At 39.9% G+C, this 23,394-nt stretch overlaps 1 protein-coding gene and 1 pseudogene across 2 annotated transcripts in view; both read left to right on the plus strand.

Annotated features, from left to right (window-relative positions):
- Window positions 1-23,394, plus strand: part of LOC126248486 (elongation of very long chain fatty acids protein AAEL008004-like) — a 332,054-nt gene that overhangs the window by 94,628 nt on the left and 214,032 nt on the right. The window lies entirely within an intron of this gene.
- Window positions 3,591-3,708, plus strand: LOC126250575 (5S ribosomal RNA; annotated as a pseudogene).

Below are 23,394 nucleotides of genomic sequence, written 5' to 3' on the forward strand. Positions count from 1 at the left end.
AGCTATCGAAGCAGACAATGTACAATGAAATGAAGTCTGTAATGATGGAAGGGAGTCATTATTCATTTACGTTAGATTTTCGCCGACTTCCACTCTGTTGTCTAAGTAAGTAGGATTTGATCTACCTGCCACACTACTTGTAGAAAATGTTCTCTCGCGGGCAGCTAGTTCCTTTGCGAACCGTAATTCCTTCTCTTATAAGGCTTCGTTAGGAAGACTGTCTTTCTGAGTGGTGTTGACAGAGTCCAGCTCATCGCTGCTAACTATAGGATGATATAAATCACAGTCAGACACTTCCGATTTAGTTTTACATGGCTTCATTTGAGTTCCCAGAGCAAAGTCGAAATGATATCTTTAAAAATATCACTATCACTTCTTTTCCCAGTCCCTGTCACACTATAACAGGGGTTCGTAATCACGGCATACATTAGACACGAGGCACAATCTCCACTTTCTCAATAATTCGGGAAGGAACCGGCCGTGGCTATATAAATGAACGACTACAACAATTACTTGGATCGATTTAGGGCTTCCACGAATTGTTTGAATTAGATTGGCCGGAAACGAATTTGAACACGACTTTCTCCAAATACAAACCTGGCGTTCGAGAAAATTTTCCAAACTTAGGGAAATAATAACTGACAGTTCAGAAAAATGTGACGCAACTAATCGCATTGTGTAGGGATGGTGTTTTCTTTTATTTCCCGACATGTTTCATTTGTAAAAATACATTATTTCTCAGGTTTACTCGACGCTATTGATCAATAGTGTGCTTCTGTGTATTCCGCCGAGTTGTTGTTCCATTTTAGGTATTAAACTGATTCCATATTTCTTGATTTTCAGAAAGCTTTTGACACCGTTCCTCACAAGAGGCTTCTAATCAAATTACATACCTGTGGAATATCGCTTAGCTGTGCGACTGGGTACGTCAATTCGTGTCAGAAAAGTCACAGTTCGTAGTAACTGACGGAAAGTCATCGAATAAAACTGAAGTGATATCTGGCGTTTCCCAAAGAAGTGTTACAGGTCCTATGCTGTTCCTGACCTATATAAACGATTTAGGAGACAATCTGAGTAGACGTCTCAGTTAGTGTGCACATGATGTTGTCATTTAACGTCCAGTAAAGTTATCAGGTGATCAAAACCAATTGCAAAATGATTTAGACGAGATGTCTATATAGTGTGAAGAGTGGCAATTGACGACAAATAAAGTAAAATGAGGAGTCAATTACATGAGTACTAAAAGGAATCCGCTGAATTTCGGTTATACCGCAAATCACACAAATCAATCACTAATTTTTTCCTCCGAATGCGAAAATATTTTGTTGGCGCCCAACTACATAGGAAAAAAATCATTGTAATAAAATAAGATAGAGCTCGCACGGAAAGATTTAAGTGTTCGATTTTTCCAAGCGCTGTTACGCGACTGGAACGATAAAGAAACAGCTTGAAGGTGGTTCGATGAACCCTCTACCACGCACTTAATTGTAACCTGCAGAGTACCATGTAGTAGTTGATGTAGATGTAAATACACTATATGGTCAAAAGTATCCGGACACCTCGCTCAAAATGACTTAAAAGTTCGTGGAGCACTCCATCGGTAATGCTAGAATTCAATATGGTGTTGGTCCACCATTAGCCTTGATGACAGCCACCACACTCGCAGGCATACGTTCAATCCGGTGCTGGAAGGTTGCCTGGGGAATGGCAGCCCATTCTTCACGGAGTGCTGCACTGAGGAGAGGTATCGATGTCGGTCGGTGAGGCCTGGCACGAAGTCGGCGTTCCAAAACATCCCCAAAGTGTTCTATATTATTCAAGTCAGGACTCTGTGCAGGCCAGTCCATTACAGGGATGTTATTGTCATGTAACCCCTCCGCCACAGGCCGTGCATTATTAACAGGTGCTCGATCGTGTTCAGAGATGCAATCGCCATGACCGAATTGCTCTTCAACAGTGGGAAGCAAGAATGTGCTTAAAACATCAATCTAGGCCTGTGCTGTGATAGTGCCACGTAAAACAACAAGGAGTGAAATCCCCCCCCCCCCCCATGAAAAACACTACCACATCATAACATCGCCGACTCCGAATTTTACTGTTGGCCCTACACACGATGGCAGATGACGTTCACCGGGCATTCGCCATACCCAAACCCTGCCATCGGATCGCCACATTGTGTACCTTGATTCGTCACTCCACACAACGTTTTTCCACTGATCAACCGTAAAATGTTTACGCTCCTTACACCAAGCGAGGCGTCGTTTGGCATTTACGGGCGTGATGTGTGGCTTATGAGCAGCCGCTCGATCATGAAATCCAAGTTTTCTCACCTCCCGCCTAACTGTCACAGTACTTGCAGTGGATCCTGATGCAGTTTGGAATTTCTGTGTGATGGTCTGGATAGATTCACTATCACATCGGAAAGAGTGGACCTAGGGATGTTTAGGAGTGTGGAAATCTCGCGTACAGACGTATGACACAAGTGACACCGAATCACCTGATCACGTTCGAAGTCCGTGAGTTCCGCGGAGCGCCCCATTGTGCTCTCTCACGATGTCTAGTGGCTATTGAGGTCGCTGATATGGGGTACCTGGCAGAAGGTGGCAACACAATGCACATAAGATGATAAACGTATGTTTTTTGGGGTGTACGGATACTTTTGATTACATAGTTTATATAGAATGGTGTAAAGATTGACGCCTGAAAAGCATGGTATACGCGCTGGCCTAACGTGCAAAAATGATTCACCGCACTATAAATTTCATCCTGTGTCTGCGGTTAAATTTTATAAACATGATATGTTTTGCAAACCGTCTGTGTTGTCCGCGAAATTTCGGTCATGTAGCAGGACGCTACTCACTCGTTGTGTTGGTGTTTCGAAAGCATACTACCTAACAATCTTCTGAGTAGTTCGAAAAGTGTCAACGAGGGAAATAAGACAGTGATTAACGTGCAAGACTGGCTTTCAGGAAAGATTCATATCAATGTTCGTTTATCCGGATTCAGAAAAAAAATGTTCAAATGTGTGTGAAATCTTATGGGACTTCTGGAGCTGCGTTCCTTAATACCTTGATGTCATTGGTTGCTCCAACGTTTTTTCACTGAAAGTGACCTGCCTTTATTGTCATCAAGCGCTCAGTTCGTCAGAAAATTACAAACGACTAACGTCCACAGAAGAGTTATGGTTCAAATGGCTCTGAGCAATATGGGACTTAACATCTGCGGTCATCAGTTCCCTAGAACTCAGAACTACTTAAACCTAACTAACCTAATGACATCACACACATCCATGCCCGAGGCAGGATTCGAACCTGCGACCGTAGCGGTCACGCGGCTCCAGACTGAAGCGCCTAGAACCGCACGGCCGAACAGTTGTCTGACTAAAATTGTCTACGTAGACAACATGTCCAATGAAGCGACCACCATCCCAATAATTTGAGATATCATTTCACTTCAACTCACTACAACCCTACAAGAGCCACTCTTTGCACTAACGCTCTATTATAATAACAGAAAAATAGTAATTGTGGAGACTTCACTGTTGGTGAAACATAATATTAGTTATTTAGTAATAGTAGGTAAGTAACTGAGCTAACGGCCTTGTCGCAGTGGTAACACCGGTTCCCGTCAGATCACCGAAGTTAAGCGCTGCCGGGCTGGGCTAGCACTTGGATGGGTGACCATCCGGTCCGCCGAACGCTGTTGGCAAGCGGGGTGCACTCAGCCCTTGTGAGGCAAACGGAGGAGCTGTTTGGTTGAGGAGTAGCGGCTTCGGTCTCGTACACTGACATATGGCCGGGAGAGCGGTGTGCTGACCTCATGCCCCTCGATATCCGCATCCAGTGACGCCTGAGGATGACCCGGCGGACGGTCGGTAGCATTATGCCTTCATGGCCTGTTCGGGCGGAATTTAGTTTAGTTTTTAGGGAAGTAATTATGTTACCTCTTGGTATATAGCAGGAAGAATTATGCCTTTACCATCTCAACACTAGACAGTTTAAAGAAAAACAGCAATTACGTTCTATAAATCTTGAGTGTAATGGCTTCCTCAACTCGGACCCGTGGGAGAACTTTTCTGTCATTTTTGTTTTTGTTTCCTGGAAAGAAATATGTTTCCGTCATTCTGATAGCTTCACGTAGTCTGAAATTTTATTTTTAGGCCTCATCCTCGATATCCAACCTGAATTACGGTGACCCAGTAATATTTATAAACTGCCGCAATTTTTGAAATAGTGTCTTCTTTTCTTCATTTGGTCGGTTAATTCATTATCTGACGGAAGGTCTGCAATTACCTGAGTTTTCATTTCGTGTACGCCTTCAAAAAATTACTCACTATTGTTTTCCGGGTGTTGGCCGATGTATTCTAAACAAAGCTCGGTTAAAACTCATGAAGAAAATTCATATCGCGATCTGCTACCAAATTTGATAGCTTGTAATAGTTTTCATCATGTTTAGATATTTTTGTGTGTCACATTAGCCAGACGCCAACCTACTCTTTGTTGACCAATATAAACTTAGACTAAATTAAACTCCTTAATTATTGACAGAGTAACTGGAACTGTTATAATTTCGTTTCCCTGACGTCGAATAACATGTACAACGCAAAGCGCTCGGCAACTTGGACGGACATTTGCGCTTTAGTTAATTCTTAGTTCTCGCAAAAGACCAGAAACTTCCGTCAAGCTCATCTCCCTCGTCGCATAGCGATTCGTGATGGCTCCCGAGAAGTCTATACTGTCGCACAGTGTCTACTAACTTGACAGAACATCTTAATGTTCACACTGACCATCCAGGATGGCTTTTGGCATTGTAGACATACCGCTCGTTTATTTTTAGCATTTTGATGGTAGGAGCAAAAGCTGCTGATGAGTAACCATATTCCTATTAAAAACTACTCTATAAATTGTGGTTATCTGTACTATGAATAAGAACAAGTTTAACAGCTAAGATCATTTAAAAGTCTCCTGATTAGTCGGCCAATGTTGAGTTTCAAACAAATTCTGGAACCAACGGTTGCAAAATAGTTCACAAACTTGACCAGTAATGAGCGTACGTATTGACAGGGATTTGGAGTAACTCTTTTATATTGTTGGTCATCATTCTCTGGCGAGATTACCATAAGCATTTTTGGAAAGTGTGACGGGCATCTCTGTCTTGCTCAAACTGCAGCTTTCTCAACTGATGTAGCCATATTGTCTACTTAATAGAGATGCTATTGTGTTGATACGGAACTTCGTATTTCATTTTTTTTAAATCTCAAAGTAGGAACTTTTCTGGAGCGTGAAGAACGGTGTACGGGACAGATGGGATGAATCAGTCGTATGTATGAAAGCTTAGTAAGAGTTCTGTGATGTGAAATTACATCATGATTTAAGGTAATTGCCATACCTAATTTAAATGTTATGTAGGGGTATCCAAAAGCTTTGACTGTGTGTTTCAGTTATCTGCTACATGGGATATACACGGTATCCTAAATACAGACAACTACCAGAAATAACTTAATTCTATAGCAAGAACAGCCGGAAGTAGTGGACACAAATAAGAAGTGGAAATAAAATTTAGCAACAAAATGAAAAACCACAAAATAAGATAAACAGAACCATCATCATTACGGGGAAAGTATCACAGACAAATCTACAACACAGGACGGCAAGGGTACACAGAGTAAAAACTAGAAAAATGGAAGAGAAGATGGTAAAGACTCTAACACAGCTACACATACAGACACTGAATATAAAATGTTTTCAGAAAACAAGACATAAAAAGTAGTCACACTCATACATTGACTGACACACTCAGAAATTTATAAAAAACAGTACATATTCAACGTTGGCACTACCCACAAGACACAGTGAAAACAACTACAGGCATAACAACGAATTTCTGAATGCAACAGTGCATCTTCATAGATTATGTGTAACATAAAATAAGTAAAATCTGCAAATAAATCGAATGCAGTTTAAGAGACAGGGTGCATCTAAGAGCCGAGAAGAAGTGACCGGTGACTACGCTAAGCTCCAGCCTATGCTAAAAACGAAAATAAAATCAGTCATCATAACATTCGAAAAGGAACAATACACGCAGTACGTAAAAAGCAAAAAGTTTTCATTCTTAAAAAAGCCTGTTACAAGACCATTGCAACAGAAAGCAAAAAAATGTATATTCGTAATGCTTGCAGTGTAATAACTTATGATGCTTAGCCAGTAAACGCGAAATACATTACAAAAAAATGTACAATGTGCTTAAGCTAAAAAAATCATTAATATAAAATCTACTGTGGAACATAGCCAACCAAAGAAACGTCTGACAAAAGGATTCAGGGTAAAACATATGGCTTTGAGTATTGATGGTGTGGTTACATTAGATTACATTAGTTTTATTGCATGGATTCCACAGACACTGATCTGTAGGATGTGAAAAGTAGTCAGGGACGTACATTTAATTTGAGTGCAATACAGTGAAGCGACTTTGCTGTATTACTGTGTTAATTATCTTTAGAAACTAATCTGAAGCATTAAATTTAAAAGTTTTTGTGAAGAGACTCTTCAATGAAGTAGGAGTTACCCAATACAAAGTTCTTTAATTCAGTCTTAAATTCCAACATTTTATCTGTATGACATTTAATGTGCTTCAGTAGGAAGCTGAATAGGTTTGTACGGTCCTAGAGTTGTATTCATGCTATTAATTAGTTTTAGACGAAAGAGAAGCATTGTTAATAGCAACGGAAGCTAACGATATGTATGTTTATTGAGAGATAGTGTTTAGAATACCCAGTTTTTTTAAGAGCTCCCCTCAGGATTATATAGAATTAACATCATATATAAATCTTATAACACACATCTGTAATCCGAATATATGTCTCTGTACTTCGAGTTTCCTCAGAAAATGATTCCATAATTCACTAAGTAATGGAAATGTGCAATATAAACTAGATTCTTCATCTGAAATCACCTGTAGCGTTAACTACACGTACTGCAAACATAGCTGAATTAAGGCGCTTCATTAATTCTAGGCAATGGGTTTTCCAACTGCGGTTGTGATCCATCTGCAGTCTCAAACTTAACAGTTTGCACTTCTTGTATTTCTACATCTACATGTACATCCATACTCCGCAAGCCACCTGACGGTGTGTGGTGGAGGGTACCCTGAGTACCTCTATCGGTTCTCCCTTCTACTCCAGTCTCGTATTGTTTGTGGAAAGAAGGATTGTCGGTATGCTTCTGTGTGGGCTCTAATCTCTCTGATTTTATCCTCATGGTCTCTTCGTGAGATATACGTAGGAGGGAGCAATATACTGCTGGACTCTTCGGTGAAGGTATGTTCTCGAAACTTTAACAGAAGCCCGTACCGAGCTACTGAGCGTCTCTCCTGCAGAGTCTTCCACTGGAGTTTATCTGTCATCTCCGTAACGATTTCGCGATTACTAAATGATCCTGTAACGAAGCGCGCTACTCTCCGTTGGATCTTCTCTATCTCTTCTATCAACCCTATCTGGTACGGATCCCACACCGCTGAGCAGTATTCAAGCAGTGGGCGAACAAGCGTACTGTAACCTACTTCCTTTGTTTTCGGATTACATTTCCTTAGGATTCTTCCAATGAATCTCAGCCTGGAATCTGCTTTACCGACGATCAACTTTATGTGATCATTCCATTTTAAATCACTCCTAATGCGTACTCCCAGATAACTTATGGAATTAACTGCTTCCAGTTGCTGACCTGCTATTTTGTAGCTAAATGATAAGGGATCTATCTTTCTATGTATTCGCAGCACATTACACTTGTCTACATTGAGATTCAATTGCCATTCCCTGCACCATGCGTCAATTCGATGCAGATCCTCCTGCATTTCAGTACAATTTTCCATTGTTACAAACTCTTGATACACCACTGCATCATCTGCAAAAAGCCTCAGTGAACTGCCGATGTCATCCACCAGGTCATTTATGTATATTGTGAACAGCAACGGTCCCATGACACTCCCCTGTGGCACACCTGAAGTCACTCTTACTTCGGAAGACTTCTCTCCATTGAGAATGACATGCTGCGTTCTGTTATCTAGGAACTCCTCAATCCAATCACACAATTGGTCTGATAGTCCATATGCTCTTACTTTGTTCATTTTTCGAAGCCCATGCTGATTCCTACAGAGTAGATTTCTAGTCTCCAGGAAAGTCATTATACTCGAACATAATACGTGTTCCAAAATTCTACAACTGATCGACGTTAGAGATATAGGTCTATAGTTCTGCACATCTGTTCGACGTCCCTTCTTGAAAACGGGGATGACCTGTGCCCTTTTCCAATCCTTTGGAACGCTACGCCCTTCTAGAGACCTACGGTACACCGGTGCAAGAAGGGGGGCAAGTTCCTTCGCGTACTCTGTGTAAAATCGAATTGGTATCCCATCAGGTCCAGCGGCCTTTCCTCTTTTGCGCGATTTTAATTGTTTCTCTATCCCTCTGTCTTCTATTTCGATATCTACCTTTTTGTCATCTGTGCGACAATCTAGAGAAGGAACTACAGTGCAGTCTTCCTCTGTGAAACAGCTTTGGAAAAAGACATTTAGTATTTCGGCCTTTAGTCTGTCATCCTCTGTTTCACTACCATCTTGGTCACAGAGTGTCTGGACATTTTGTTTTGATCCACCTACCGCTTTGACATAAGACCAGAATTTGTTAGGTTTTTCTGCCAAGTCAGTACATAGAACTCTACTTTCGAATTCATTCGTTGTTATGTAAACTTATTTTTATAGCTTGTGGAGTTAAATAAGAAGTACTGAACAATATGTAGTGAGCCTTGTCAAAGTTAAATGATGGTCCATTTGCCTTGAACCATTTGTTGATGTTTTCGAATTTTTAGTTAACTGCCTCCTTAGTAGGGAAATTGGTATTATTTTTTGTTCCTACACTTGTAACACACGCAAACATTATAAAGTTGCCATCTTCCGAAACTGCATGTGGAAGAACCTTTGCATGTACGAGGAATAACACAGGACCGAAAATTGAACCCCATCGTACAACATGTCTGGTTTCTTCAAATTGTGAGTGCCTATTGGTATGCGATTGACATGAAACCAATATAAATTGCTTTCTGTTATTCAGATAAGATAAAAACCACGAACCTACTGTGTCTACTGTTCCAAAATGTTTCAACTTTTGCATTACACACAATTAAAAGCCTTAATCAAGTCAAGAAGTAATTATATCGGTAGTAATTTGTGATTTATTGATTCTCGTATATTACCTGTCAAGCTAAATGTAGCCTGTTCAGTGGACAGTACTTTCTGAAATCCGAACGGTAATTCTTTACCAATATTTTGTCTCCCTTCTTGTAAAGTGGCTTGACACACAGCATATTTAAGCGTCTCTAGGAAAGTACCTCTGTTAAAAGATTCGTTACATACGTAACTCAATATATTACTAGGTTCACCTGAACAACATTTCATTATGTTACTACTGATTTCATCGTAACTCCTTGAACATTTACTATGAAGAGAATTGGTAACACTGAAAAGTTCTTTTGGATTTCATCAGATTTGTTTTGGAATGCTTTGCTTAGGAACTGCGGGCATAAGGACTCGTTCATATCTAAATTATCTACCACTGACAGAAAAAAGTTACTAAAATTTCAGCCATTTTGGGGCCATCTTTGATAAGTTCATTTTCTACCTTCAAAGAAATTTCTTCATTTTCTTGATCCGTTTTTCCTGTCTCATTTTTTGCTATGTTTCAAACATTTTTTATATTGTTGGTGAAGGAGCTTATTTTTTCTTGGAAGTATATGTATTTTGAGCTTCTGACTATTTTGCTTAGAATATTACAGTAAAGAATGTAACTGATTTAACGCTGAAATCATCCGTGTCCCCTGATCCCATGTATAATGTAGGAATGCAAAGGGTTCTGTTGCGATTTCTCAAGAAGGGGCGCAACTGTTATATGACAAAGCTTACACATTGACACTGTTTGCTTTAGATAACCTTGTGCTGGTATCAAAGCATATCTGAATTTCTCTTGAACTTTGTATGTTGAGAACAAATGGACTCTTCTGTTGGGACGACGTAATGGCACTGCCCTACCCTGCTGAATTTTCCTCAAACATTGCTTTGGCAGACACGTACGTATAGCAGCCTAATACATTACTGACGTCTTCAAATTAATCGTTGGCATAAGGGTTGCAACAAGACCGGAAAGTTGCAAAGTATGGATTACTGTTCGAGCCAGCATTGCGCACTAGACTTGGGTCAATGAAATAATACGACAAACAACTGGGTCCCTCTTACACATTCAGTTCCGTATTTTGCGTCATCGTACAGCAGTGAAAGTTGATCTGGACGACAAGTAGAGCGACACAGAAATCTCAGTTCCTCGTTGAGATTCATTACTTTCGTTTCTTTTAGGTATGCAATTACGACCTATTGTGGACGAATGGCAACACAGTTGCTTAAACAAGTGGGGGGGGGGGGGGGGGTAAGAAGGAACGCTTATTCTTCACCTCTGATTCTGCCTGTCTCCTATGACTTCATTTCAACGAATGGTGGATCATGAAGTACACTACCACCTTTCAGAAATGCTTTTCTAGATCGTTTAGTCTTGTGTTCCTGGATAAAAGTATAACATTATATTTTCTCAAAGTTAAATATTTCGTATCAATTTCCAATTGTTAAAAGTGCCACTGAATATTCTCTCGTAGCCGTTAAAAAAATGGTTCAAATGGCTCTGAGCACTATGGGACTTAACATCTATGGTCATCAGTCCCCTAGAACTAACCTAAGGACATCACACAACACCCAGTCATCACGAGGCAGAGAAAATCCCTGACCCCGTCGGGAATCGAACCCGGGAACCCGGGCGTGTGAAGCGAGAACGCTACCGCACGACCACGAGCTGCGGACAGCCGTTAAAACACTGTATTTGTATTCAGGATTCTCTAAGTTCAGATCAGCAAACGTTGATCCTTGTTAAAGTTTACCAGCTCCGATGTGGTTATTCTGTTACCGCTTCCCACAGTTACTTTCTCATTCTTGTCTATTTCTATTTAGTCCTCCCTCATAATAAGTTCGAGGTCGACGGCAAGTTAAACTTCAATATCCCTTAATCCGTGAATGTGTCATCTTGGAAGTTTAATGACTTTCCTTAGAATAATCCACGTATATTTATTTCTCATTAGGTTTTGTTGAGCGTACTAATAACATCAACCTGGTCACTGCTATTTACGGACTTGTGAGTCTTGTCAAACAGTAGGAAAAGCTAAGTTTCTTATAATCACAGCTTCCGGATTCCACACTGGGTCGTAGCAACCAGTTGTTTGGTCTCCAAAAATGCCGTAACGCACAAATACAAATCGTCTGACTTGATTTTACACCTTTGTAGTTTTGCAGAATTTTTCTGCGACTACTGGAACAGGATAGTTTTAAGCCCACTTCTAGATATGTGGAACACTTCGTTGCTACAACGGTCTTCGAAAATGCCTGCTAGAAAAGGGACTTATTACATTACATATTCAATGAAGTAACTGACAGATATCCCATAACACCGAATGGATATGTCATCATTTAGTGAGTTCACTTTTTTTTTCAGTCTCATAACTGCTTATCACTATACCCGTCATCTTTTAGTCTACGAGACGATTGAAACCATACACTGTTGTAGATCATTCATCGGGAAATACTTTTAAAAGACAGAACGACATTTACCAATCGTATGGAAAGCCTCGTTAGGTCTTACTTATTGATTTCCACACTTCAGTCGATTGCTGTTGATTTCTCGAAAAATGTCAAATCATATTTTCCTAGTAATCGCTGTCCACTTGAGTAAGTGGCCAGTCTGCAATTATCTCACGTTGACGAGATGTGCCACTCTAATATCCCTTCCTTCTCTTTATATGGCGAAAAATGCGTTGCATCGATGGTTATGACGCTTGACGTGGCACCGTACCTATCTGAAATAATTACAAGGAGTATATTTAATTCGGAGAACAAGCGTTTCATTTAATATTTTCAGATGAAATTATAAAGTTCCGGTATTCTATAACATGAGGAGAACATAGTTTCGGATAAATAAAGCTGTGATGTGAGATGGGTGTAACTTTCACCAATGAACACTAAGCACTTCCGATCTAGTTACAGGACTCACGGGAAAATATTCCACGACAGTTTCAATTTAAAATAAGGAATTCATCAATTCAATTTAACTGTAAGAATATTTACGAGTATTTGCTCTTCACACCAAGCATCTTATCCTACTTCTGTTACAAATTACAAGTTCTACATCTAACCTACACGGGTTCTCACATTTAGCATTCAACCGCGATTTTTATATATATTTTAACAACGCGTTTCAAGAGACAATGCTCTCATCATCAGGTTGTAAAATCTATGTCGCGAAATTAAACGTACTAAAAAGACAAAATACCATCACCAATAGTTGGTGGGTCCATAAAGTAAAAAAGAATTAAAAGTATATTGGACTGTGGGTCCTCGTCTTACATTAAAGTTGTTGACGCAGGTCGATGGCCGTCCCATAGCTACCAAATATGCTGTCGACTGCGCCGGCTCGGGTGCTGTTGTCGACTAACGTGCCTAGGTGTTGTGGCGTGGTTACCGCCGTGTGCTTGACGGTAACGCTATGCTATTGGGCGCCTCATTTCCTTACTGCATTGGTCTGCCATCGTTAGCCTCTCGCAACTCCGTCATTGACATGCTACAAGTTTTAAGTCGCATGCCTGCCCTAAAATAATTCTAAAAACCCGCTAAAAAATCTCATTTCTTTAAAGTTATCTTGTACATTTAGGATATTGCTTTGTTTCTTTTCATGGATAGCTATCTCGAATTCCTCTAGTAAGTCAAGTTTCCTCCCTTTCTTTTCTACATGCAATATTTCTACGTTGTCTTCTATGCTATTAAGGGGATGGCCTGTTTCATATATATGGTTCGCAACAGCTGATTTGTCATAATTTCCTAACCTGAACGCATCTTCATGTTCTTTATACCGGATCGCGAATGATCTTCCTGTCTGCCCTATATATTTTGCATCACACTTTCTGCACTGAATCTTATAAACTCCCGATCTTTCAAACTTATTTCTCTTCTCGCCAATATCGTGCTTAAGGCTATACCTCACTAGGTTATTAGTCTGAAAGGCTATTTTGACATCGTATGGCTTAAAAATATTTGCTATCTTTTGTGAGACTTTTCCGTAGTATGGCATCGTGATAATTTTCGCTTTCTCTCCATCAGGTTTATTCTTTTTGCGCTTATTACATTTTCGTAACAGTTTTTTAACTATATCTATTCTGTAACCGTTATTCTTCGCTATTCTCTTAACGGTGTTAATTTCAGTCTCCCTATCTTTTTCACTCATAGGTATATTGACTGCCCTATGCACGAGACTACGGAAAGCAGCTTCTTTATACGCCTGCGGATGGCATGAATCATTCGGGATCACGGCATCAGTTGTAGTTTGTTTTCTATAAACGGAAAACGCATGTTTGTTGCCCTTCTTTTTTATATTCAGGTCCAGGAACTGTAGACAATTGTCAGTTTCGTACTCCACGGTAAATTTTATTTTATTATGTGCGTCGTTGAACTTTTTTACTATTTCCTCAATGTCCTCACTGGAACCATCAACAAGTAACAGAGTGTCGTCAACATAACGTTTGTAATAAACAATTTTATCCGTAATGTTTTCGTCAGAATTTAGAACTTTATCTTCAAGGTCATTCATAAAAATGTCCGCCATAGTTCCTGAAATGCTGGACCCCATGGCTAACCCATCGTCCTGAATATAAAATTTGTTATTAAACGTAAAATAATTAAAACTTGTAATGAGCTGTAGGAGTTCAATAAATTCAATTGTCTCTTGCGTTGAAATTTTACCGTATTTCAGGAAATTTCTCTTAATGATTTCTATAGTTTCGTTAACCGGAACACTGGAGTATAAGTTCTTAACATCCAACGAAACCAAACGGGAAGTGTCGGTGACTGGCGTATCTTTAATTTCACCTATCATGGTCATACTACCACGCACTGAATAATTATTATTATACACGTAAGTCTTTTTCAGAATTTGGTCCAACATTTTCGTTATTTTATATGCTGGACTATTTCGACCGTTAACAATCGGACGAACCGGATGCAGATCTTTATGTATCTTCACCTGTGATCTTAATTTGGGGGCCGTTGGATTCATGATAACACATCTTCTTTTTTCGGCTTCTGTCAGCAGGAAGTGCGTGCGTTTAAGAACATTTTTTAGTTTAGTTTGGAAATTGGCTGTTATGTCTTTCGGAATTTCTGTAATGCTATTTTCGACAAAAAACGCTAAGGTTTTCGAAACGTACTCCTCCTCTTTTAATATTACGACCGTATTCCCCTTATCCGCTTTCGTGGCAATAGCTTTCGCTTCATTAAGCTTTTTATTTATAGAATCGACAGTTAGTCGGTCTGCTCTAGTCTTATGATTAACACTATTTCTCTTATTTAATTCATTTTTTACTATTTTATGTAGCTTATGACCGACATGGCCTGTTTCATTATTATTTAATTTAGCAATTTCTGTTGTCATTTTAGTGAGGGCAATTACTTCTTTCGCGACCTTCTTGTTAAATGACGGCTCAATATTAAACTTTAATGCCTTATTTAACATTTCTACTTCTGTATTATCAAATGTAATATCCGTTTTGTTAACCACCCGTGGGTAAAAGTCAAAAGACGAAAGCCTTTGTTGTTGATCTTTTTCGTCTTCGCGCGTGTTATTATTTAATTTACGAAGTTTTTTATCTTGTTTTTCTTTTTTCTTTATAAACTCCTTCTGTAGTATTTTGTGAAGTCTACATGTAACCTCTTCCCATACGTTCATTGGTAATATTTCCTTGACCTTAGTCTCTGCTTGAGTTATTTGTTTTTTAATTAAGTCTTTCTTTTTATACAGATGTTTAATTTCTGCGCGTATCCAAAACTTTTTTGCTTTTTCAACAGCTAGTCGTCCCGCCCATGACTTGCAATCACAAAGTTTCAACTTCACATAATTCGGGATAACATGATTCTTAACACATTCTTTATTAAAGTTTATGTTTGCGGCAGTTTTTAATAACTTACATCTTAAATTTTTGTATTTATACACTAACCTCAATGTCTCGCCTGACACTAACGATTTGATATAATCCATTATGGAGTCGAGGTAGCAGTTGTCGTTATACTGGTTCTCACATTTAGCATTCAACCGCGATTTTTATATATATTTTAACAACGCGTTTCAAGAGACAATGCTCTCATCATCAGGTTGTAAAATCTATGTCGCGAAATTAAACGTACTAAAAAGACAAAATACCATCACCAATAGTTGGTGGGTCCATAAAGTAAAAAAGAATTAAAAGTATATTGGACTGTGGGTCCTCGTCTTACATTAAAGTTGTTGACGCAGGTCGATGGCCGTCCCATAGCTACCAAATATGCTGTCGACTGCGCCGGCTCGGGTGCTGTTGTCGACTAACGTGCCTAGGTGTTGTGGCGTGGTTACCGCCGTGTGCTTGACGGTAACGCTATGCTATTGGGCGCCTCATTTCCTTACTGCATTGGTCTGCCATCGTTAGCCTCTCGCAACTCCGTCATTGACATGCTACAAGTTTTAAGTCGCATGCCTGCCCTAAAATAATTCTAAAAACCCGCTAAAAAATCTCATTTCTTTAAAGTTATCTTGTACATTTAGGATATTGCTTTGTTTCTTTTCATGGATAGCTATCTCGAATTCCTCTAGTAAGTCAAGTTTCCTCCCTTTCTTTTCTACATGCAATATTTCTACGTTGTCTTCTATGCTATTAAGGGGATGGCCTGTTTCATATATATGGTTCGCAACAGCTGATTTGTCATAATTTCCTAACCTGAACGCATCTTTATGTTCTTTATACCGGATCGCGAATGATCTTCCTGTCTGCCCTATATATTTTGCATCACACTTTCTGCACTGAATCTTATAAACTCCCGATCTTTCAAACTTATTTCTCTTCTCGCCAATATCGTGCTTAAGGCTATACCTCACTAGGTTATTAGTCTGAAAGGCTATTTTGACATCGTATGGCTTAAAAATATTTGCTATCTTTTGTGAGACTTTTCCGTAGTATGGCATCGTGATAATTTTCGCTTTCTCTCCATCAGGTTTATTCTTTTTGCGCTTATTACATTTTCGTAACAGTTTTTTAACTATATCTATTCTGTAACCGTTATTCTTCGCTATTCTCTTAACGGTGTTAATTTCAGTCTCCCTATCTTTTTCACTCATAGGTATATTGACTGCCCTATGCACGAGACTACGGAAAGCAGCTTCTTTATACGCCTGCGGATGGCATGAATCATTCGGGATCTCGGCATCAGTTGTAGTTTGTTTTCTATAAACGGAAAACGCATGTTTGTTGCCCTTCTTTTTTATATTGCTAAATTAAATAATAATGAAACAGGCCATGTCGGTCATAAGCTACATAAAATAGTAAAAAATGAATTAAATAAGAGAAATAGTGTTAATCATAAGACTAGAGCAGACCGACTAACTGTCGATTCTATAAATAAAAAGCTTAATGAAGCGAAAGCTATTGCCACGAAAGCGGATAAGGGGAATACGGTCGTAATATTAAAAGAGGAGGAGTACGTTTCGAAAACCTTAGCGTTTTTTGTCGAAAATAGCATTACAGAAATTCCGAAAGACATAACAGCCAATTTCCAAACTAAACTAAAAAATGTTCTTAAACGCACGCACTTCCTGCTGACAGAAGCCGAAAAAAGAAGATGTGTTATCATGAATCCAACGGCCCCCAAATTAAGATCACAGGTGAAGATACATAAAGATCTGCATCCGGTTCGTCCGATTGTTAACGGTCGAAATAGTCCAGCATATAAAATAACGAAAATGTTGGACCAAATTCTGAAAAAGACTTACGTGTATAATAATAATTATTCAGTGCGTGGTAGTATGACCATGATAGGTGAAATTAAAGATACGCCAGTCACCGACACTTCCCGTTTGGTTTCGTTGGATGTTAAGAACTTATACTCCAGTGTTCCGGTTAACGAAACTATAGAAATCATTAAGAGAAATTTCCTGAAATACGGTAAAATTTCAACGCAAGAGACAATTGAATTTATTGAACTCCTACAGCTCATTACAAGTTTTAATTATTTTACGTTTAATAACAAATTTTATATTCAGGACGATGGGTTAGCCATGGGGTCCAGCATTTCAGGAACTATGGCGGACATTTTTATGAATGACCTTGAAGATAAAGTTCTAAATTCTGACGAAAACATTACGGATAAAATTGTTTATTACAAACGTTATGTTGACGACACTCTGTTACTTGTTGATGGTTCCAGTGAGGACATTGAGGAAATAGTAAAAAAGTTCAACGACGCACATAATAAAATAAAATTTACCGTGGAGTACGAAACTGACAATTGTCTACAGTTCCTGGACCTGAATATAAAAAAGAAGGGCAACAAACATGCGTTTTCCGTTTATAGAAAACAAACTACAACTGATGCCGTGATCCCGAATGATTCATGCCATCCGCAGGCGTATAAAGAAGCTGCTTTCCGTAGTCTCGTGCATAGGGCAGTCAATATACCTATGAGTGAAAAAGATAGGGAGACTGAAATTAACACCGTTAAGAGAATAGCGAAGAATAACGGTTACAGAATAGATATAGTTAAAAAACTGTTACGAAAATGTAATAAGCGCAAAAAGAATAAACCTGATGGAGAGAAAGCGAAAATTATCACGATGCCATACTACGGAAAAGTCTCACAAAAGATAGCAAATATTTTTAAGCCATACGATGTCAAAATAGCCTTTCAGACTAATAACCTAGTGAGGTATAGCCTTAAGCACGATATTGGCGAGAAGAGAAATAAGTTTGAAAGATCGGGAGTTTATAAGATTCAGTGCAGAAAGTGTGATGCAAAATATATAGGGCAGACAGGAAGATCATTCGCGATCCGGTATAAAGAACATGAAGATGCGTTCAGGTTAGGAAATTATGACAAATCAGCTGTTGCGAACCATATATATGAAACAGGCCATCCCCTTAATAGCATAGAAGACAACGTAGAAATATTGCATGTAGAAAAGAAAGGGAGGAAACTTGACTTACTAGAGGAATTCGAGATAGCTATCCATGAAAAGAAACAAAGCAATATCCTAAATGTACAAGATAACTTTAAAGAAATGAGATTTTTTAGCGGGTTTTTAGAATTATTTTAGGGCAGGCATGCGACTTAAAACTTGTAGCATGTCAATGACGGAGTTGCGAGAGGCTAACGATGGCAGACCAATGCAGTAAGGAAATGAGGCGCCCAATAGCATAGCGTTACCGTCAAGCACACGGCGGTAACCACGCCACAACACCTAGGCACGTTAGTCCACAACAGCACCCGAGCCGGCGCAGTCGACAGCATATTTGGTAGCTATGGGACGGCCATCGACCTGCGTCAACAACTTTAATGTAAGACGAGGACCCACAGTCCAATATACTTTTAATTCTTTTTTACTTTATGGACCCACCAACTATTGGTGATGGTATTTTGTCTTTTTAGTACGTTTAATTTCGCGACATAGATTTTACAACCTGATGATGAGAGCATTGTCTCTTGAAACGCGTTGTTAAAATATATATATAAAAATCGCGGTTGAATGCTAAATGTGAGAACCAGTATAACGACAACTGCTACCTCGACTCCATAATGGATTATATCATAACCTACACGGATCTCCATAAAGTATGAGCAGCGAGTACATTTCATTCTATTATATGCATTATCTGATCAAAAGTATCCGGACAGCCTTACGTAATGCGGAAACGACTTCTAAATATCGCGAGAGGCGGGGCCGCCAGCATAGAAGGAGGCGAGGAGTACTGAGTTGTCAGCAGAGAACCAATAACAGCAGAATAGGTCGGTCAAGATATCTCAGTCACTTCGAAATTCGATTAGTCATAGTAACCCAGCCATTATAGACATTTAGAACTGTTCCAAAACTGCCTAAGCCACGAAGGTACAATCACAGCTAAACTATGATCAGTCAGACCTCACGTAACATCGGATAGGAACCACAGAGCATAGCGGACGGTGGCTGTAAAAAATCGCATGAAATCACCAAAAAGCATCACTCGTGAGTTAGTTCCAAAGTGCTTCCAGCAGTGCAGATAGCACGATAACTGCGTAAGGACTTCAGAAATGGTCGAGCAGCTCCTCCAAAGTCACACATTTCTGTAGTCGATGTTAGGCGATGCTACAGGTGCTGTAAGAGCAACGTCAAAGGACAGTGGATGAGCGGAAACGAGTGGTTTGAAGTGATCAATCACACTGTAACCTGAGGCAACCCGATGGAAGGGTTGCACTTGGCGAATGCCTTAAGAACGTCACCTGTCATAATAGATAGTGCAAATAGTGAAGTACAGAAGAAGTTGTGTTACGATATGGATATGTTTTTCGTGGTTAAAGTGTGGTCTCTTATTGCGATTAATAAAACGCTTCATGCGGAAGGATATGAAGACATTTTGCAGCACTGTGTACTGCATACAGTACAGGAAAAGCGAGACGATGACTGTTGACATCAGCAGATGAATGCACCCTATGAGAAAGCAACATCTGTGAGGTAATGGTTTGTGTGCAATAACATTCCTGAAATGGAGTGGCCTGCACAGTCTCTATATGAACGCAGTGGAACACTTTTGGTATAAGAAAGCCGACTTCTCTCCAGACCCCAGCGTCCATCATCATTATCTTCTCTGGTTTAGGCTCTTGAGGAAGAATGGGCTGCCATTCCTCCATAGATAGTCAGACACTTCACTGAAAGTATTCGCCGCACAGTGCAAGCCATCAAATAGGTGAAAGGTGGATGCGCCCCTTGTTAATGACCACTAACACGTGTCCCGATACTTGTGATCACATAGTCAGTGTATTAGGGTATCACCCGACCATTCACAAATGGAACGTGAGAATAATGATTGTTTTGTGCGTTCTTGTGCGAGCTTTCATTAGTTTAATTTTACCGTCATAATCTCTAAGGGTAGTTTCTTGGCTGGACAGAACAATTTCGTAGTTTCCACCGTAAAAGCCAGTTCTTGGAATTTCCTAAGCAGTTTCGGCTGAGATGTGCAGCATTTCTGCTCCAGTGACAGCTCAAGTTTTTCAGTGTTTCTATTACACTCCCCGGCCAGTCAAACAGACATGCGACGATTTGCGATCACCTCGTTTGTGTACGGTTGATATCCTCTGTTAAGCCGATGTGATACAGATCACATACACTTGATCTATACTCAGCATGGTCCGTACAAATTTTTGTAAGGAATCTTTTTTATTCCGACAGATATTAGTTTCTCGGTTTCCTGCCAGTAATTTGGAGTTTATCGTTCGATTTAGTGACTGTTACAGTTCATACCTCTGCAAAAGTATGTATCTACATCTACAGCCACAATATGAAAGCCACTGTTTAGTGCATGGCAGGGAGTACATCTCATTGTACCAGTTATCGGGGCTTTTTCCCGTTCCATTCACGTATGGAGCGCGAGTAACGCCTGTAATTAATTTAATCTTGTTCTCGTGGTCACTACGGGAGCGATATGTAGTAGGTTGTAGTATATTCTAGAGTCATAATTTAAAGACGGTTCTTGAAACTTTTTAAGTAGTCTTTCTCGGGATACCTAACGTCTATCTTCAAGAGTCTGCCAGTTCAGTTCTTTCAGCATCCTTGTGACTCTCTCCCACGGTTCTAACAAACCTGTGACCATTAGTGCTGTCCTTCTCTGTGTGCGTTCATTATTCCCTGGTAGTCTGTCTTTCGTGTCCTGCTTTCGAACATGCACATGACCAAAGAGAACAATCAACAAAATATTTAGTCCAGACACAGAACACTTAATCTGAAACAAAAAGTACACTTATGTTTCTCTCTCTCCACGCTGGCATTATGTATGCAATTCAATATCTTGAGATCCAAATACAAGAAGCAGTCCAAAACGCTAAGCTGCGTGAAATCACAAGTCCGTAGAAAAATTAACTCTGAATGTCTACTTCAGTTACTATAAACACATGTCCGTTTACACCACGTAACACACTGTAGAACTGAGATCGGTACGAACGCAACTGTCCACTGGAGGCGCAAGAGGAACATTCCCACTACGCACTGATTCTATATCCTCGACCTGTCTCTGCAGACCAGCCACTTCCTTTACGACTGACCATATGGTTTTAATTTTATCCTGAGACTTAGCTATTCTATCTGCATACCACATACTTTTTGTCTTCCTAATAACATTTTTAAGTACCTTACAATACTGTTTGTAATGGGCTGCTGCATTTAGATTTTGACTGTTTCTAACGCTTTGATATAACTGCCACTTTGTACTACAGGATATTCTTATCCCTCTAGTCAGCCACCCAGGCTGCCTGTTTGTGCTAGTACCCTGTTTTGAACGGTCTGGCGGAAAGCAACTTTCAAAGAGCACGAGAAAAGTCTTGAGGAAAGCATTGTATTTATCGTCAACACTATCAGCACTATAAACATCTTGCCACTCTTGTTCCTTGATAATGTTTACAAAGGTCTCTACAGCAGCTGGATCAGCTTTCCTAAAAAGTTGATGACTATATTTAACGTGTGTTGCAGCACAAAAATTTTTAGAGTTAAAACTTGTGCATCATGATCTGAAAGGCCATTCACTTTTTTGCTGACAGAATGCCCTTCTAGTAATGAGGAATGAACAAAAATGTTGTCTATGGTTGTCCTACTGTTCCCTTGAACTCTCGTTGGAAAGAATACGGTTTGAATAAGATTATATGAATTAAGGAGGTCTACCAGCATCCTTTTCCTTGCACAATCACTTATACAATTAATATTGAAGTCACCACATATAACTAACTTTTTGTATTTCCTATAAAGTGAACCAAGAACCTCCTCTAGCTTTAGCAAAAATGTTGTGAAATCGGAGTCTGGGGATCTATAAATAACAAATGGTTCAAATGGCTCTGAGCACTATGGGACTTAACATCTGTGGTCATCAGTCCCCTAGAACTTAGAACTACTTAAACCTAACTAACCTAAGGACATCACACACATCCATGCCCAAGGCAGGATTCGAACCTGCGACCGTAGCAGTCGCGCGGTTCCGGACTGCGCGCCTAGAACCGCTAGACCACCGCGGCCGGCTATAAATAACAACAGTTAGAAGTTTAACTCCACTAAATTTAACCACACCTGCACAACATTCAAACACCTTTTCAGTGCAGTACTTTGAAACATCAATTGACTCAAATGGGATACCGTTTTTCACATACGTGGCTACTCCCCCACACCGCAAAGAGCTCCTAGAAAAGCTGCCAGCCAACCTGTATCCTGGCAAAGGAAGCCTCTGAATTATCTCCTTATTTAAGAAGTGTTCAGATATACCAATAATTTCAGAGTCAACATCTATAAGCCGTTCACTAACTTTATCTCTAATACCTTGTATATTTTGATGAAATATACTAATTCCCTCATTACTCGGATACCTAAGCTTTGTCGAAAGTGGTTTCTTTATTAGAGAGACTTCCCTTAAGCAGGAATACCTATCAGCTGACTTCAATCTAAAAAAGGAGCAGCTCTAACACCCACTAGCACAGGAATTTTCCCATGAGTGATCCCACCACCCCCACCTATGCTGTCACCTATAAGCTTTGCCAACCTCCCCTTTCCATACCTGTTGAGGTGCAGGCCATGTCCAGTGAAACCCGTCCTGCTGATAGACTCCACCGACACCACTGAAATGTGACTCATGCCTTCTGTCATCAGCGCACCCCCAAGTCTCATGTTATTACGCTTGACAGCTGTATTAAGATGAGGCCGATCGTGACGCTGAAACAGTTCCACGAAATGCACATTCGTGTTGCCAGTCTAAGTGGCTATCTTTTCCAGGTCACCATCTATGTCATACTCCCCATCCCTATCAATACTATTACCAGCCCCACCCACAATCACTACTTGATCCTCTTTAGTAAAATCCCTACATGACCCCCCTATGTTAACAGTCACCTGAGCCAATCCTGCATTAGGCTTCACAATGCTGGTGACGTGGTACTCACTCCCCAACACTTCCTGCAACTGCTGGCCTACACCTCTACCATGAGAACTACCTAACAGCAGAACCTTCTTCTTTCTCTTAGACTTTGCAATTGTCCTAGCCACAGTAACTGCTGAGATCTGCTGCATACTTCCTACATCTACAGCTACTAGAGATTCCTCTCCACTAGACTCTGACAGTTGATCATATCTATTGCAAACACCAATAGTGAAACTATCTGAAAATTTCCTTCTCCTAGCAGATCTCTTGCCAACAGCCAGCTCCCATTCCCCAACCCCCTTCTCCCTCCTCATCCTAT

Source organism: Schistocerca nitens, chromosome 3 (assembly GCF_023898315.1).
Source record: "Schistocerca nitens isolate TAMUIC-IGC-003100 chromosome 3, iqSchNite1.1, whole genome shotgun sequence".
Lineage (NCBI taxonomy): Eukaryota > Metazoa > Arthropoda > Insecta > Orthoptera > Acrididae > Schistocerca > Schistocerca nitens.